At 39.6% G+C, this 15,561-nt stretch overlaps 1 protein-coding gene across 10 annotated transcripts in view; it reads left to right on the forward strand.

Annotated features, from left to right (window-relative positions):
- Window positions 1-15,561, forward strand: part of RHBDD1 (rhomboid domain containing 1) — a 683,913-nt gene that overhangs the window by 552,730 nt on the left and 115,622 nt on the right. For 5 of the 10 annotated variants that reach the window (XM_078071379.1, XM_036073895.2, XM_036073942.2 and 2 more), the window contains exon 1: window positions 9,046-9,207. The exons of 1 other annotated variant lie outside the window; for it this stretch is intronic. The gene's annotated coding sequence lies outside the window, so the exon portion shown is untranslated. Of the gene's footprint in view, window positions 1-8,637; window positions 8,783-9,044; window positions 9,208-15,561 lie in introns of those variants that run through there. 4 more of the 10 variants (XM_036073952.2, XM_036073906.2, XM_078071384.1 and 1 more) reach the window with 2 other exon arrangements.

Consider the following 15,561-nt stretch of genomic DNA (forward strand, 5'->3'; position numbering starts at 1 on the left):
AATTCAAGCTACTTATGAATGCAATAATGATTACTAGTGTTTTCTGTATTTTTTTAAAGGCAGTGAAAGAATTTTTGTATTTTTTCCTGTTACATTAAAAATAATCAGTTTATTCTTTGAGTTGGTTTTGCAGTTGTTGACTTTGCTTATATATTTTTCTTTTTTCCCCCTATGACTTACAGGCTCTCAATAGATACAAATGTTTTAAATTTATGCTGATTTATTTTTCACATTATGCATTATCTATAACTTAGATTTCTTTGTCCAGAGCTCTAATTGCCTCTCATCATAACACAAGGCATATTTATTAAGTAATTGTGAGTTGTACAAAGTTTATTGACTGCTTCTTGGTTCTATTTTCTTCATTCTAAAATATAGCAAAACTATATGTTTTATTCCTTTTACTTCACTATTAAAGTTTTAGTTAAACTCGTGTGAATTTTTAAGTGTTAAAAATTACGGTGATTTTTAATCTGTATCTTAAAACTTTCCTTTGGCTCAGCAACTTTTACTTTTAGTCACATTTTATATTTTTTGGCTACTTTGATTTTTTTTTCTAGCATGCTGTTTATTTTTTTCTTCTTCTACATCTTAGAATCTTAAAATATTTAAGCTGAAGGAGAACTGAAATAACTTCATGTGATTCCCTCATCTTACAGTGGAGAAAATGAAGTTTCAGAGGCTCCAAATAGCTAACTCAAGGCCTCATAACAGCAGCAGAGTTGAAACCATATTCTGTGCATTTTCCAATTTTTGATGCTTTCTTGCTTATTCTAAGTCAGAAACATTAGAAACAAAAACCTGGGGGCTCCTGGGTGGCCCAGTCCGTTGAGTGTTTGACTCTTGGTTTCTGCTCAGGTCGTGATCTCAGAGTCCTGAGATGGAGCCCCGCATCTGGCTCTACTCTCAGTGTGGAGTCTGCTTAAGGCTCTTTCTCTCTCCCCCTCTGCCTCTCCCCACACTCAAATAAATAAATAAATCTTTAAAAAATTAAAAAAAAAAAAGAAATAAAAACCTGTATCAGGCCTTCAAATAGCTTTAAAGGTTTATATAACAATAATTTCTACCACAGGCTGTTAGACCCATACCCACCCCCACCTTGCCCCATCCTTGATATCTTGTTCCTTATGGATTATATTACAGTCAATCAATCAATTAATTTTAAGGTTCTGGGCTATTAGTCAAATGAATTAAATTTTGTTGGAATGTTTGTTCTTTTGTGCACATGTAGAAAGAAGTTTAGGAGTCATGTTGGCAGTTCAGCCCAAAGGGTCAATTTGCATTTTATTTTTTTTAAATCCAGGTTGTGCTCTACTTAATAGTTAAATGTATGGTCTAGAATAGAATGGATGGCAACATTTCCTCACAACTGGGCCTCATGGCACTTGGGTGGTTTGCAGCGTAAAATGGATAGAATAGTGTGCTAGATTGACCCTGGAAATTTAAGATTAATAACCTTTTCTTAGAAAGCAAATCTTGTTCTAGGAAATGCATACAGAAGCAAAGGAGCATCTTATCTGCAATTTACATTAAAACAACTGAGAAAAATTGTGTGTGTACATATATTAATATACTAATATTAATTTATATATAAAGACAGGGAGAGGAAGAGAGAGAAATGTTAACACTTAGGACATTTTGTGTACAACTTTTCTATAAAGTCTGCAATTATTTCTTTTTTTTTTTTTTTTTAAGATTTATTTATTTATTTGACAGAGACACAGCGAGAGAGGGAACACAAGCAGGGGGAGCGGGAGAGGGAGAAGCAGGCTTCCCGCGGAGCAGGGAGCCCGATGCGGGGCTCGATCCCAGGACCCTGGGATCACGACCTGAGCCGAAGGCAGACGCTTAACGACTGAGCCACCCAGGCGCCCCTGCAATTATTTCAAAATAAATTAAAAAAGTAATTAACAACATAAAACCTTGTATGATCTGACATCCACTTAATGGCTGGCACACTTATAATTTAAGAAAAACAAACAATTACCTGTAAAAAACCTTTTCTTACATATATATAGTTAATGTTCTCAGACAAATGACAGTCTTTACTTATGTGGTTAGTGCTCAAAAACACATATCCCCTGGGAAAGACATGCTTTGATTGGAAATCAGGTGTGTTAAAACACAAAAAGACAAATCTAAATGAGGTAAAGTGGAGCTCTCTGTCATTATAGGTGATATTGAGAACTCCTCCCACCCCGTGCTCTGCCCCGTGGTTTCTATTTTTCCTAGCCTATTGTAATACATTGGGTAGAACCTTAGCAATAATTTTGCACGTTTTTCAACTACGTCTTTGGTCCCTGGATCCCTCCACCTGAGATCCCTCTGTGTCCAGTCCCCCCCCCCACCCCAGGCACTACCCAGGACTGCCATGTGCTGGTGGACAGGTTGACCCATTGACCTTTCACTGACATTCATTCTCTTCTAAGTGTTCCCTCAACAGTGCTCCATTTTAAACACGTTATGTTTGAGTGTGGTTGGAAAGGCCTTTTCGAAGTGATTTTCATTATTAGCAAGCAGTGGTTGAGGTAAAGCTGTGTGTACGTGGGTGTGGACAGGCTTGTTATGTGTCCAGGGTAAGTCCTGAAATCACTCGGGCTACAGGCAAATGGGAAGTTGGCCCAGATACCTGAGTCACCTACTACTGCTATGATCATAGCCTCATTTCCCATATTTTTTTTTTTTTAAGATTTTTAATTTATTTATTTGACAGAGAGAGACACAGCGAGAGAGGGAACACAAGCAGGGGGAGTGGGAGAGGGAGAAGCAGGCTTCCCACCAAGCAGGGAGCCCGATGTGGGGCTCGATCCCAGGACCCTGGGATCATGACCTGAGCTGAAGGCAGACGCTTAACGACTGAGCCACCCAGGCGCCCTCGTGTCCCATATTTTGATGCAAATTCCTTTTTGGACATTTTTTTTCCCCTAGCAAGAAAATTAACAGCTCTTCCTTTTCTAAGAATTCGTTATCTAAGTTTTTCATAAAGCACATGTTCTGTATTCATGATACATTCTGCCAGATTTGAGGAGATGTGGTTTAGGGGTTCTCCTGTGAGGTCCCAGATAGCACATAGAAAATATGATTTGGCAGATCGGAGTCAAACCATTCATTGTAGTCATGGAGGCATCAGAGTTTTAGTTGATATAAAAACAGAAAGGCATTTGCAGATGTAATAGAAAAATACTAAACTGTTAAAAATAATTATTAAAATAGATTATTTAGGATTTATTATTTGAAAGAAACAGGGACTTTCAAACAATATTCTCTACTATCTTGTAAACATAAAAACAATGGGAAAACTGTAAACCCAATTTAATTTTTAGATAATCATGAGTGAAAACAAGATTAAGGAAGATCTATCCAAAACAATAGAAAAACTACTTTTCAAAGTAGAAAAATATGGAAAATTGAAAGAAACACAATCATTCAAAATAATTCTGAAATGGATAGTGAATGGTTGTTATTTCCATTTTTAACAGTTTAATTAATGAAACAATGAAAACTTTAAGCATGTATACGAATAAAAACAAAATTACCTCTTACATAGATGATTCTGCATCTAGTGGCATACAGTACTGGATATTTAATATTTAGAAGTAAAAATAATAGAAAGTTTGAGCCATCATTCCCTTTACCCACTAGGTATGTGAGCTTTGATATATTACTTAGACTCTGACTCTCTGTTTCCTCATTTTTATTTTATTATTCTATTTTTTTAAGATTTATTTATTTTAGAGAGAGCAAGCATGCACTATTGGGGGGAAAGGTAGGGGGAGAGGGAGAGAAGCTCAAGCAGACCCCCGCTGAGTGCGGAGCCTGACATGGGGTCGACCTCAGGACCCTGAGATCATGACCTGAGCTGAAACCGAGAGTGGGACACTCAACCTACTGAGCCACCCAGGTTCCCCTCCTCCTTTTTAAAAGAGAGGTGAGGTGCCTGGCACACGGTAGACGCTCAACAAATGGTAGCTAATAGTAGTTATAATGACAGTGAACATGTATTGAATATTTGTGTAACAGGCACTTTGGTAAGACCTCAAAATGTACTAACTTACATAAGAAGTGGGGGTCATAGTGGTGGTAAAAGTGAGATTTTGTAGGATGTTAGAGGATTAAGAAAACAATTTTACAATTTACCAAAATAATATTGAGTTGTACGAAAACAAAATCTGTATCTGAAGGTCTTAGCAGGAGTAGGTCAAGGGTTGAGTTAAAGTTCAAAGTATCTTTTTTTTTTTTTTAGATTTTATTTATTTATTAGAGAGAGAAAGAGGGAGAGTGGGGGGAATGGGCTGAGGGGAGAGGGACAAGCAGACTCCGTGCTGTCTGCTGAGCCAGACACAGGGCTCAATCCCACGACTCAGAGATCATGACTTCAGCCAAAACCAAGAATCCAATGCTCAACCACTCAACCAATTGAGCCACCCACGTGCCCCAAAGTTCAGGGTCTCTTGAGATAGTCATGCTAAAGGTGCTTTAAAGAGTACTCAGCCTCCAGCTCTCCCGCTGAAGCACTGTCATTCCTGGTGCTGAGATGATGATGGTCTCCAACCATTTCCAGATCTCCTAAGAGTCCAAGTCTCAAGAGAGAAGCTTTGACTAACAGATTCCATGTTATATTCCTGTTCTCTAGTGGTTACTGGGATAGGGACAAGGAAATTTAGGTTTATTTATCTTCTATGATGGGAGGGGATTACTTCTTAGACAAAAATTTAGACAATACATGAGGAGAGAATGAAGTTTTATTGGTTTAATGCCCCAATACAAGAAATAAAATTATCTGTTTATGGTATGATTGGAAATCAGGAAGAGGTTGATTTAGGGGCAGGAGTTTAAGCATTAAATTGTAAGTTTTAAAATACCTGCAGAGTAACATGAATTATTTTAGTGTTATCACAGCTCTTCTCAGTCACAGTAGACTAATTGAGAGTTGATTAGTGAAAATTCATACGCAATTATAATAATGTCCATAATAATGTCAGGATAATTAACCATCACAGGTCTACTGCAAGTCCATTGTTATTTGTGGTTTTAGTATACCTTATTACCACCAGAACTTTTCTCACTGGCTGTAGAATAAACTCAATCATGATAGATCCTTAATTCTACATTCTTCCTTTAAGCCAATAAAAAACCATTTGAATTCTAAAGCACACATTTCCATATAAAGACTCAAAGACAAGATCATTATAAGAATTTCTAAAACATGTTAATTGACTGCATTTTTATTATTAATGGTTTTTTTTTCAAGTAAGATTTAACATTCTCTATCTTACATCCATATTCTATAGCTAACCTTTCCTGTTATTCTCCGATATTCTCCATTCCCTTTAGTCCAGTATCTACATTGTAATGCTCATATACCAAGAATATTGGACATCATGGACACCTTTTTCATCTGTTACTACTGATCAAAATAATACCCTGGTTCAAATAATACATAGAGCATAAACCACCCTAGTGATTCCTCACAATATTGTTCTTTATTGTTTTCTTTTTGGCCTAGAATGCTCCATTCCATTCATGCTCATGGGTCCAATCCTACTTCTGTATCAAGGATACTCTTCAAATGTCCACTCCACAAAGCACCCCCTCATCTCTCCAACTCCTATTAATATTCTCTTCCTTGAAGTCCCAAATTAATTGCACTAAACATTATAAAGAACAGTTAGCTCTTGGGGCACATGAGTGGCTCAGTTGGTTAAGTGTCTGCCTTTGGTTCAGGTCATGATCTCAAGGTCCTGGGATCAAGCCCCACATCTGGCTCCCTGCTCAGTGGGGAGTCTGCTTCTCCCTCTGCCCCTTGCCCCATTCTCTCTCTCAAATAAACAAATATAATCTTAAAAAATCTTTAAAAAGTTAGCTCTATCTGGCTTCACTGAAATTTATGTAGATCCCTTGGCTCCTTTTTAGGACTAGACTTTCCTAGAGTATGGCATCCATATCTGATTGGTATCCCCTGACTCAAGAATTATGCTGTGAACATGGCATGTGGATGGGTAGGCCCTGTGTAGTTTGCCATGCTCCTTCTTTATTAGGCCTTGTGGATGACTGGCCACCTGTGTCCACAGACTGGTTATCTTTTCTCTTTAAACAGCTTTGTTGAGATGGAATTTACATACCATAAAATTCACCCATTGTGTGTGTATAGTGTCCCTATGTAATTTTTAATACATTTGTAGAGTTGGGAAACCATCTTCACAATCCAGTCTTGGAACATTTCCATCATCCCTCACAGTTCCCTCCTGTCCATTTAGTTAACCTGACTCCCACCTCCAGTCCCAAGCAACCACTGATCTGTTTCATGTCTGTATAGATTTGCATTTTCTGGGAATTTCATAAGAATGGAATTCTACAATATATAGTTTTTAGGGTCTGCTTTCTCTCAATTAGCATACTGTTTTTGAGGTTCATGAATGTTGTAGGAATAATCAGTAGCTTGTATCTTTTTTATTGCTTTATCCAATCAACAGTTGATAAGCATTTGGATTGTTTGCAGGTTTTGGTTATTATGAATAATAGCGCTGTGAAATTTGCATTCAAGTCTTTTGTGGACATATGTTTCATTTCTCTTGGGTAAATTCTTAACTATGGAATTGCTGGGTTGTATTGTAGTGTATGTTTAACTTTTTAAAATAGACCTAGGTTGTTATAGATCTGTTAGGGGTTGAATTGCATCACCCAAAAAGATATGTTGAAGTCCTAACCCCTAGGACCTCAAAATGTATTCTTATTTGGAAATGAGGTCATTGCAGATGTAATTAGTCAAGGTGAGGTCATTCTGGAGTAGGATTGGCTCTTAATCCTCTATTAGTAGTGTCCTAATAAGAAGAGGATAGAAAAATTTTAAAAATTATTTTAAAAAAATAATCCAGTTGTTATTTGCTCATGGTGTTGTTGCTTGATGTCCTCTCTCCTTCAGGCCAGGTTTTGAAAGCTGAAAATGACTAATCTGCCTTCCTGCCAGCAGCAATCCTACATTTATGAACTGTATAAATGTTGTTACCACAACTTCTCTATTTGTATGCAAGGACCACATTTTAGGAACATTCATTTACGTCAAATGGCTTAATCCCAGGTATTGTTGCTCTCTTACAAACCTTTGATAAAATTAGAAAATTGTTCAGATCATTAGATGGGTCTTGAATATCATACACAATGTGCATAATGCTGCTTTTTCTCATGATTAAGATAATGAATACTTCGAGTGTTTAGGAATCATCCTACAAAGTAATGTAACAACTGCATAAATTTAATGTTAAAGGTCTTCTTCTGGCACTGATTCTTTGTTATTTGTTCTATTATTTGCTATTAAAGCCCTGCCTCAGTGAAAGGATGCGCGACTGCCTCATGTTAAAGATGTACAATTATTATCTAAGTGATGTGTGCCAATTTAAATAGGACTTGAGTATACAACATGCTGATTTCAATAGGAATTTTAAAAAGTTCTGGTCTACTGAATGAATCATATAGGACAAAAAAGGTCATTTTTTAAAAGGTAGACTTCTTCCGTCCTCTTAAATGTCTATGAAATTTATCACAGATAATATTTGAAATGGAATCTAATTGCCTAAGTATATTCTTAACCTCTATATATGACATTTTTGAGATTACTGTATTGAGACTTCTTGACTTGTGGCTCCCTTAAAATTACTTCTGTATTTGATGGATTAAGATAAGAGCAAGAAAAATGATGCAATTATAGAAAGGTGCAAGGGGTGTGAGAGAATGGAAGACAGGATTAGTATTAATTGAATTGATGCATATGATCATGGATCAGAAGGATAAATGGAGACCTTTCTGAAGAATTACCTTTTTTTTCCTTAGAAAAGTCTATAAAATACTTCTATAGGCAATTCATCTACTCCACATCCCCCTTCAGTTGACTTTCTAGGAATGCAGTTTCTCATTGTGGGCAAGCTTTCTGATCAGCATATTGTTTTCAGAAGAAAGAGATAACTTGTAAGGCTCAAAGAATAACTTGCAATTTCCTAAGAATCTTTCCTGTCACTTGAAAATCTGTTATATTCCCCTGTCCCCTGTACATGAGCCAAATTTTCATTTAAATTTCAAACTCCAAAATAAACATTTCCATGAAGAGTGCTTGCAATAAACAAAACAAAAGACAATCAAAACTCTTCCGATTTAGGCAGTTTTTAGGTAGCCTCGCTAAACACAGCTGCCACAACTTCCAATAAATACAGAACAGCATACCACCACCTGCATTTGGAGTCCTCCTTGAAAAATGCGTGTCTTCCTCCTAGTTATGAGAAAATTCCATACCAGCCAGTATGATAGCTTCTCCATATTGCAGGAAATAAATAACAGCATTACTGCATTTAACTTAACCTGACTCCTACAACTAAACATAAAACTCGTTCCACAGTAGAAGCAGAACCCCTAATTAAAATAGCATCAAAGGATACTTCCATCGAAATACTTCACACCCGAAGCCTTTAAATGGGCAAACAGACTAATAAATGCCGGCTCCAACCTAAGCTTTGGGGAGTGAGCAGCATGCCCATGACCTTGTTTGGGTGGCCAACTTTCTAACTGGGGGCTCCGCCAACCAGACGGCCGCTCTCCTGCTGTCTGCGGCTAAGCCACGAAGGTGGGAGTTTCTGTCTCTCCCACCAGCACTTCACAGCCAGTGTCCGACTCCGCCACGCAGAAGCAGGACCTCACGGCAGGGATGAGCCAGGTCCTCAGCCGCCACCGGGCCCACTCGCCGCTTGTCCCCACGTCCAGTCCCTGGAAAGCAGGTCGCTCCTTTGCTTCACGTGTGAGTAGGCGACCACCAGTTATTTATGGCAGGAAGGAATATTATCCTCGTGTCACTCGGAGCCAGGGGGATGAGTCGAGGGTACAAGGCCCCCATACGGCTCTCTGTGGTGGACCTTCTTCCGCGGGACCCTCGTAACCTGCCCCGAGGAACCGCCATAGCACGCGGGGGGGAAAAAAAAAAAAAAAAAAAAAAAAAAGAGCGCGAGCGCGCAACTGAGCATGCGCGGAAGGAGACTGGCCCTCTTGCTTTACGTCCCTCTCCAACCCCTGCCCTGCCAGCCATGCTGCGCGAGCCGCGCCGCCCTCGCTCTCTTCTCCCCGCCCCGCAGGCCCCGGGGACCAGGAGCGTTGGGTATCTGGCGCCCGTGCGTGATGACGCACATGCGCGCGAAGACGTGGGGACGCAGGCGGGCCGTAGAGAGCGTGAGTTTCCGCGTCTGTTTGGCACCCTATGCGTCGTCTGTTCTGCCGGGTGTCTCTCGCCCTTTTCCCAGGGCCGTGGCGTGGGGCGCTGAGGGGATGCGGGGCGCCAGTCGGCACTTCCCGGGGCCGCGCTGCGGGCCGGGCTGGTGGCGCGCTTCCGCATTCTGGGCACCCTGGTCAAGTCCGGGAGCCCGGTGGGTGCTTCCCGCAGCGAGTCGCCCTGGGGTCCCATCGTCTGCACAGCGGCCTCTTCTTGGGGCTGACCGCCCCGGGAACTACGTGCTGGGAGGATGGGGTTGGCTCTGTGGGAGTTTTAAAAGATTCCTTCGGAAAGCAGGAAGTTGAAAGTGACGTTGCATCAGCAACAACTTGCAGTTTCAGGCGCCGGAGGGGTAACTTTGTTTCTATGAACAAGTGTGTGGCAAACCCCATCCTAACTAAATAGTGGTATTTCTCTTAATAGGGGATAGGAAATCCGCATGTGGATTTAACCCTTTTTCTAGTCACACCTTAAAAAGCCTGTCCAAAAATGGATCACATGCTTCATTTTTCCAAACTGTGCATAAACTTTTGAAGACTCAGGATTGCTATTAGAAGGAATTTCTGCATTGTCATGATTCAGTCATCGAGTTGTGTAGGTCTTTTTGCAGGACACTCAGAGGCAGCTGGATTTTGCTGCTTTTAGTCTAAAAGTCTAATGTCTCACATTTATGTCGCTTTTTTTTTTTTTTTTGCCAGCTCCAATAAAGTATAAATTTAAAGACTTATAATTTGCTGCTCACATGGCAGCTTGGGGAAGCAAGTAATTTTACAAAGAATAGCAGCAATACACTCCTAATAGTACCAGGACTACTAGCATCAGCATCACCTGGGAACTTGTTGGAGATGCAAATTTTGGGGTCTTATCCCAGACTTAACCAGAAATCTATTTTAACAAGATTTGCAGTTAATCCACTGCACGTGGGTGCTAATGTGAATATTGCTGTCGTGATAAAGAGGGGAAGTCACAGAATGGAATGTGAAACCAGGTGAAGCCTTTCCTAGGTGTAAGACCTTGGGACCAGTTAAAAGTTTCTTCGTAGGGCTGTAAATATTCAGTGTGAAAAAGCAGGGAAGATAAGTTTAACACTAACACATGTAAGAAAACACTCAAAGATGAGATGTTATTTAATAGCTTGTTAGAACTGCATAAAGTTAACTACTTAGATCGTGCTGAAAGGATTTTCATGGTGTTCAATGTGAGTTGAAGTTCCTGAGTATGGTGACCATGGCTTAGAGGGCATTTTACTTGTTTATTTCTGGATTCTAATTATAGTCTATATAGTCAAGATTGTTGGATGCAGGATATTCTGTTGAAAGTTATAGCAGTATGTGCTAATACCAGTGCTATTGGGGCTGTAGTATTTTTTTTTTTTTTTTTTTTTTTTACAGGTTGGTTGGTTTGTTTTTTAAAATATGCCCCATGCCCAATGTGGGTCTTGAACTCACCACCGAAGATCAAGAGTTGCAGGCTCTACCAACTGAGCCAGCCAGGCCCCCTGGAACTGTAGTATTTTTAAGAATGAGATAAGTAATTGTGTTAAAGAGTAGCTTTTAATTCTTTGGCCTTTTGGTCTTTTCAGCTTAATTATACCTTCTCTTGATCCAGAACTTGGTAAACAAGTTGGGTGGATAACCAGAGATAAGCCTTAGCCATAGAGCTGAGGGGTGTCCATGACTTGCATGCAGAAGCCTAGGCTGAAGATGTTTCTGTCCTTATCTTTATTTCCCATGTGTCATGTAGATCCAGGAAGTGGAGGAGGCCTCATGGTAACTACTCCCTATACCCCTGTTTTCTGGAAGCATCACAGGAGCTAAGTTAGCTGTGCCCTTCACCTGCTGTTTTTTTTTTGGATTGTCAGTTGCAATGTTTACTTACAACTTTTCCCTTCCCTTTTCCGGGGGGGGGGGGGGGGGGGGGGGATATTTTGGATTTGAAGCAGTTGCGGTAAAACCTAGACTCATTCAATTTTGAGAAGGATCAGTGCCACACCGTGGCTAAACAACATGTCACTTTGATTAGAGCACACTGCTCCTGAGCCACACCATGGCTCTTAGATACTGTGGGTGAGAGTTTTCGGATAAACATGAGTCACTTTGGATATCTGCTTCTGTGAATAAATTTGTTAATACTACCACTAAATTAACACTGTCCCATCATGAAACATTCATTTTTCAAAGGCCCTAAACAATTTTCTTGTTCTTTTTTTTTTTTTTAAAGATTTTATTTATTTATTTGGGAGAGAGAGAATGAGAGAGAGCACATGAGAGGGGGGAGGGTCAGAGGGAGAAGCAGACTCCCCGCCGAGCAGGGAGCCTGATGCGGGACTCGATCCAGGGACTCCAGGATCATGACCTGAGCTGAAGGCAGTCGCTTAACCAACTGAGCCACCCAGGCGCCCTCTTGTTCTCTGTGTTAAAGAGGCAGATCTATGGCAGTGGTTTTGGTCAGACCTTGTTTTGAACCCTGCCTCCACTACTTACTGCGTTCGTTAAACAAATTAACATCCTCTCGGCCTTAATTCTCTCTTTTGTAGAGTAGGAGTCATGGTGTGTGCCTACCTCAGGACACTGAATTAACTGAAAGTGCAAAGCATGTCTACCATGTGAAGGCAGAGAGACCCAATAAATGCTGCAGTTGGACAGGGGGAAAAAAGGTAGTTATCACCCCAAACCTAACTTTACCTCATTCATTTCCTCATACTATTTTTATAAATGAGGTAATTTTGTTATTACCTAACTGCACTGCTTTTCTTTTTAAATGCTAAAATCCCGAAGAGTCAAAGCTTTCACGTTGAGAGAAAGCAAACACATGGAAAAAATTAAAACTCTAAAACCTGGTAGAAAAACACTATCTTCAGTTTTATCACTGTAACAGAACAAATTCCATAAAATTGTTTCGGGTGTTTATTGGAAGGTCAAGGTCAGGGGATGATTAATATTTAAGTATCTTCAGTTAGTTAACCAGGACAGTCCACTATAGAGGGGACACTATGTTCCAGGAGGTGGAACCTCACTGAAAATATGCACTGTGCATTTATCTTCCATTTAAAAAAAAAAAATTATCCTGTATTTTTGTGTATATAATATATATGAGCATGGAAAATACTTGAAAGGAGTCATACCAGGTCATAATTTTGTTTACTTGGCAATGTATTATAATATGGAGATGGGGATAAATAATCTGTACATTTATGTAAAGTTACATGGGTGCATGTATATATAAACATCCTTTAAAAAAAAAGATTTATTTATTTTAGAGAGAAAGAGAGCATAAGCAGGAGAGGGGAGAATCTCAAGCAGTCTCTATGCTGGGTCTGGAGCCTGATGCTGGGCTCCATCTCATGACCCTGAGATCACGACCTGAGCTGAAACCAAGAGTCGGATGCTCAACCGACTGTGCCACCCAGGTGCCCCTAAACATTTTTTTTAATTTATTTTTAAGATTTTGTTTATTTATTTGAGAGAGAAAGCACGAGCGACTGGGGGAGGGGCAGAGGGAGAGGGAGAGAGAATCCAGGAGACTCCATGCTGAGTAGGGAGCCCAACACAGCTGGATTTCACAATCAGGAGATCATGACCTGAACAGAACTCAAGAGTCGGACACTTAACTGACTGAGCCACCCACGCGCCCCTAAACATTCTTTTAAAAAACCATTTAAAAGATAAATAAAAGCCATTTAAAAGATAGAAATGATGCTTTAAGAAGATAGAGTTCCTGGGGCGCCCGGGTGGCTCAGTTGGTTGAGCGACTGCCTTCGGCTCGGGTCATGATCCTGGAGTCCCGGGATCGAGTCCCACATCGGGCTCCCTGCTCGGGGGGGGGGGGGGGGGTCTGCTTCTCCCTCTGACCCTCCTCCCTCTCATGCTCTCTGTCTCTCATTCTCTCTCTCGCAAATAAATAAAAAAAAAAAAAAAAAGAAGATAGATTTCCTTTTATGCTTTAGTTCTAGTCGCATAAACAGTGGTCCTTAGATTTTTTTTTTTTTTTTTTTAAGCAGGGAACCCTTTTTAGCAGAATCTTACCCAAAAAGCTTAGGAGCTGAGAGGCTTTAAGAGAGGTTGAAGGGCACAGTTCTGCTTGCTGGTGCTCATCTTGAACTTTTTGCAGTGATACTCCAAGGCATGTCCCCAGAACCCTGGAGTCCAGGGCACTGGGTATGAAACTCTTCATCTGTGGGATAGAAATCGTCAAGAGACAGTTATATCTAAAAAGTCATGGCATTAAGAATTATTGTGAATGGGATTCGCAAACTTGTTCTGAAGACAATTCCCAGGATTTTTGGCAATGTCAAATGTATGTGTAACTTCTCATGCAGAGGAGTGAGTGGTTATTTAAAAAAAAAAAAAAAAGGAAAAGATCCAGTCTTCAATATGACCCATTTTTTTACAAAAAAGAGGAGTTCTATGAATGCGTTTTGAGAAATCATCTGTTTTTTTTTTTTTTTGCTCCCTCTAAGCCGTGACAGCTGTATCACTGTTAAAGCTATTTAATATTTTAACTGGATATTGTTTAGCATTACAGATGACTCAAGGAAAAAGAAACAAGAGGTCAATGGAAATATATTACCTGTGTTTACTGTCCCTCTGTTTTTTTGTTGTATGAAAGCAGCTGGTTTGCAATTTGTATGGTAAAGGGTTTTTCTTAAAGAGTTAATTTTTAGTTAATAGTGAGCTTTCATAAGAAAAATAATCTCAAACACTAAGTATTTGTAAGGTTGTTATTAATAGGGGTAGTAGTAATATCACATTTGTCTTTTTTCACACATTGAGCAGGGTTTCCTGGTGACAGCTGGAGTGTGGGGGAGGGGGAGTCACTTTCAGTCAGCCTGCTGCTCGGTGCAACATCATGATGGCCATAGTTCAAAGCCTGTGGGATAATTTTGGCTGTATTCAGAGAATAAAATGTGTCAAATTTCTGGGAAGCAATAGATAGTGCAGAAGAGCCATATAAGAGCCCTCTGGGATCTAGATGATAGTCAACTAACAATGTGTGCATTCAGGTTTGCGTGTTGGTGTTATTTTACCATCTAGTTTCTTGGACATTGTTACATGCACATCATAATTATAAAGCAATAAAGTCTAGTTCCATGGGGGGAAAGGCTCATTACTTTATGGAGAGGAAGGGAGATTGGAAAACAAACTTTGGGAGTGTGCTACGTGCTTTCACATAATATGCTATTTCATTTATTCTTCACAATGACTCCAGTAAGTAAGTAGAATTTTTCTCATCTATGGATAAAGAAGCAGAAGCTCAGCAGGATTGATTATATGATTTGCCTAAGGCTACATGCTAGTAAACGATGGCATCCATATTTGACCCCAAATCTGGCTTCAGCTCCAGGAATGTTCTCATTATACCAACAGCTGTTTCTGCATGGTGTAAACTTGCTTATGCATTTTTAATCCAAAGTCACAATATCAGGATAGTTATGAATGAAATTTAATACATATTACAATGACTTCAACCTTATAAATAATATATAGGGGAGTGTGTATGTGTCTGTGTAGGGTCTGTGTGTGTTGGCAGCTACTTCTAATTTTGGATTTTTTTTTTCCCTTGAGGGATTCTCTTGGGCAACACTGAAACTTTGCTACGTTTTTTTATGTTACAAATACTAGCAATTTGCAGTCATGTGGTTGTAATGAATCAGTTTGATTCTAAGTTGGAACCAATGTAGGAATAAATATTGTGCATACTTCCCACCTAGTCCCTTCCTTTCTACCAAAGTATTCAAGATTTACTCGTTTCTTTCAAGATATGTTAATTTTGTATTAATAAGGGACCTTTTGGCTTTCCAAATTTTTAGCTTATAGCTATTATGTCCACCACGTGATGACTTAAATCCTTTTATTTTTGTGAGATTACTCTCCTGCTTTTGATTATGAGTTTCACGGATCATTTCATCTCCTTTTGCATTGCCCACAGGATAATGGCTGCCCAGTATTTTCATTCTTTATCCCACACCCCATACAAAACCTTAAAACTTATTTTTGCTATTGTCTAAACATTCCGTGCACCTTTATATGCATTCCTGTTTTCGTTATCACACCATAATGTCTCTGTTTGTATTTCTGCTCTCTAGGCTTCTAGGCTGTGGTTGCCTGAAAGGACAGTACCTCTCCCTTCATAGGCATTCCTATTTATTAAATGAAAGAATACAGACAGTGAGATATAAAATTATCTGCTTAATGCTTTTACTGCTATAGTTTCACATTCATTGATTTTCTTCTCTGGGGCTTATAATTAGAGAAATGTGATGAATTACAGGATGGTGGAACAAAGGGATAAACCCACAGAAAAGCATGCAGGAT

The sequence above is a fragment of the Halichoerus grypus genome, chromosome 4, assembly GCF_964656455.1.
Source record: "Halichoerus grypus chromosome 4, mHalGry1.hap1.1, whole genome shotgun sequence".
NCBI classification, from domain to species: domain Eukaryota; kingdom Metazoa; phylum Chordata; class Mammalia; order Carnivora; family Phocidae; genus Halichoerus; species Halichoerus grypus.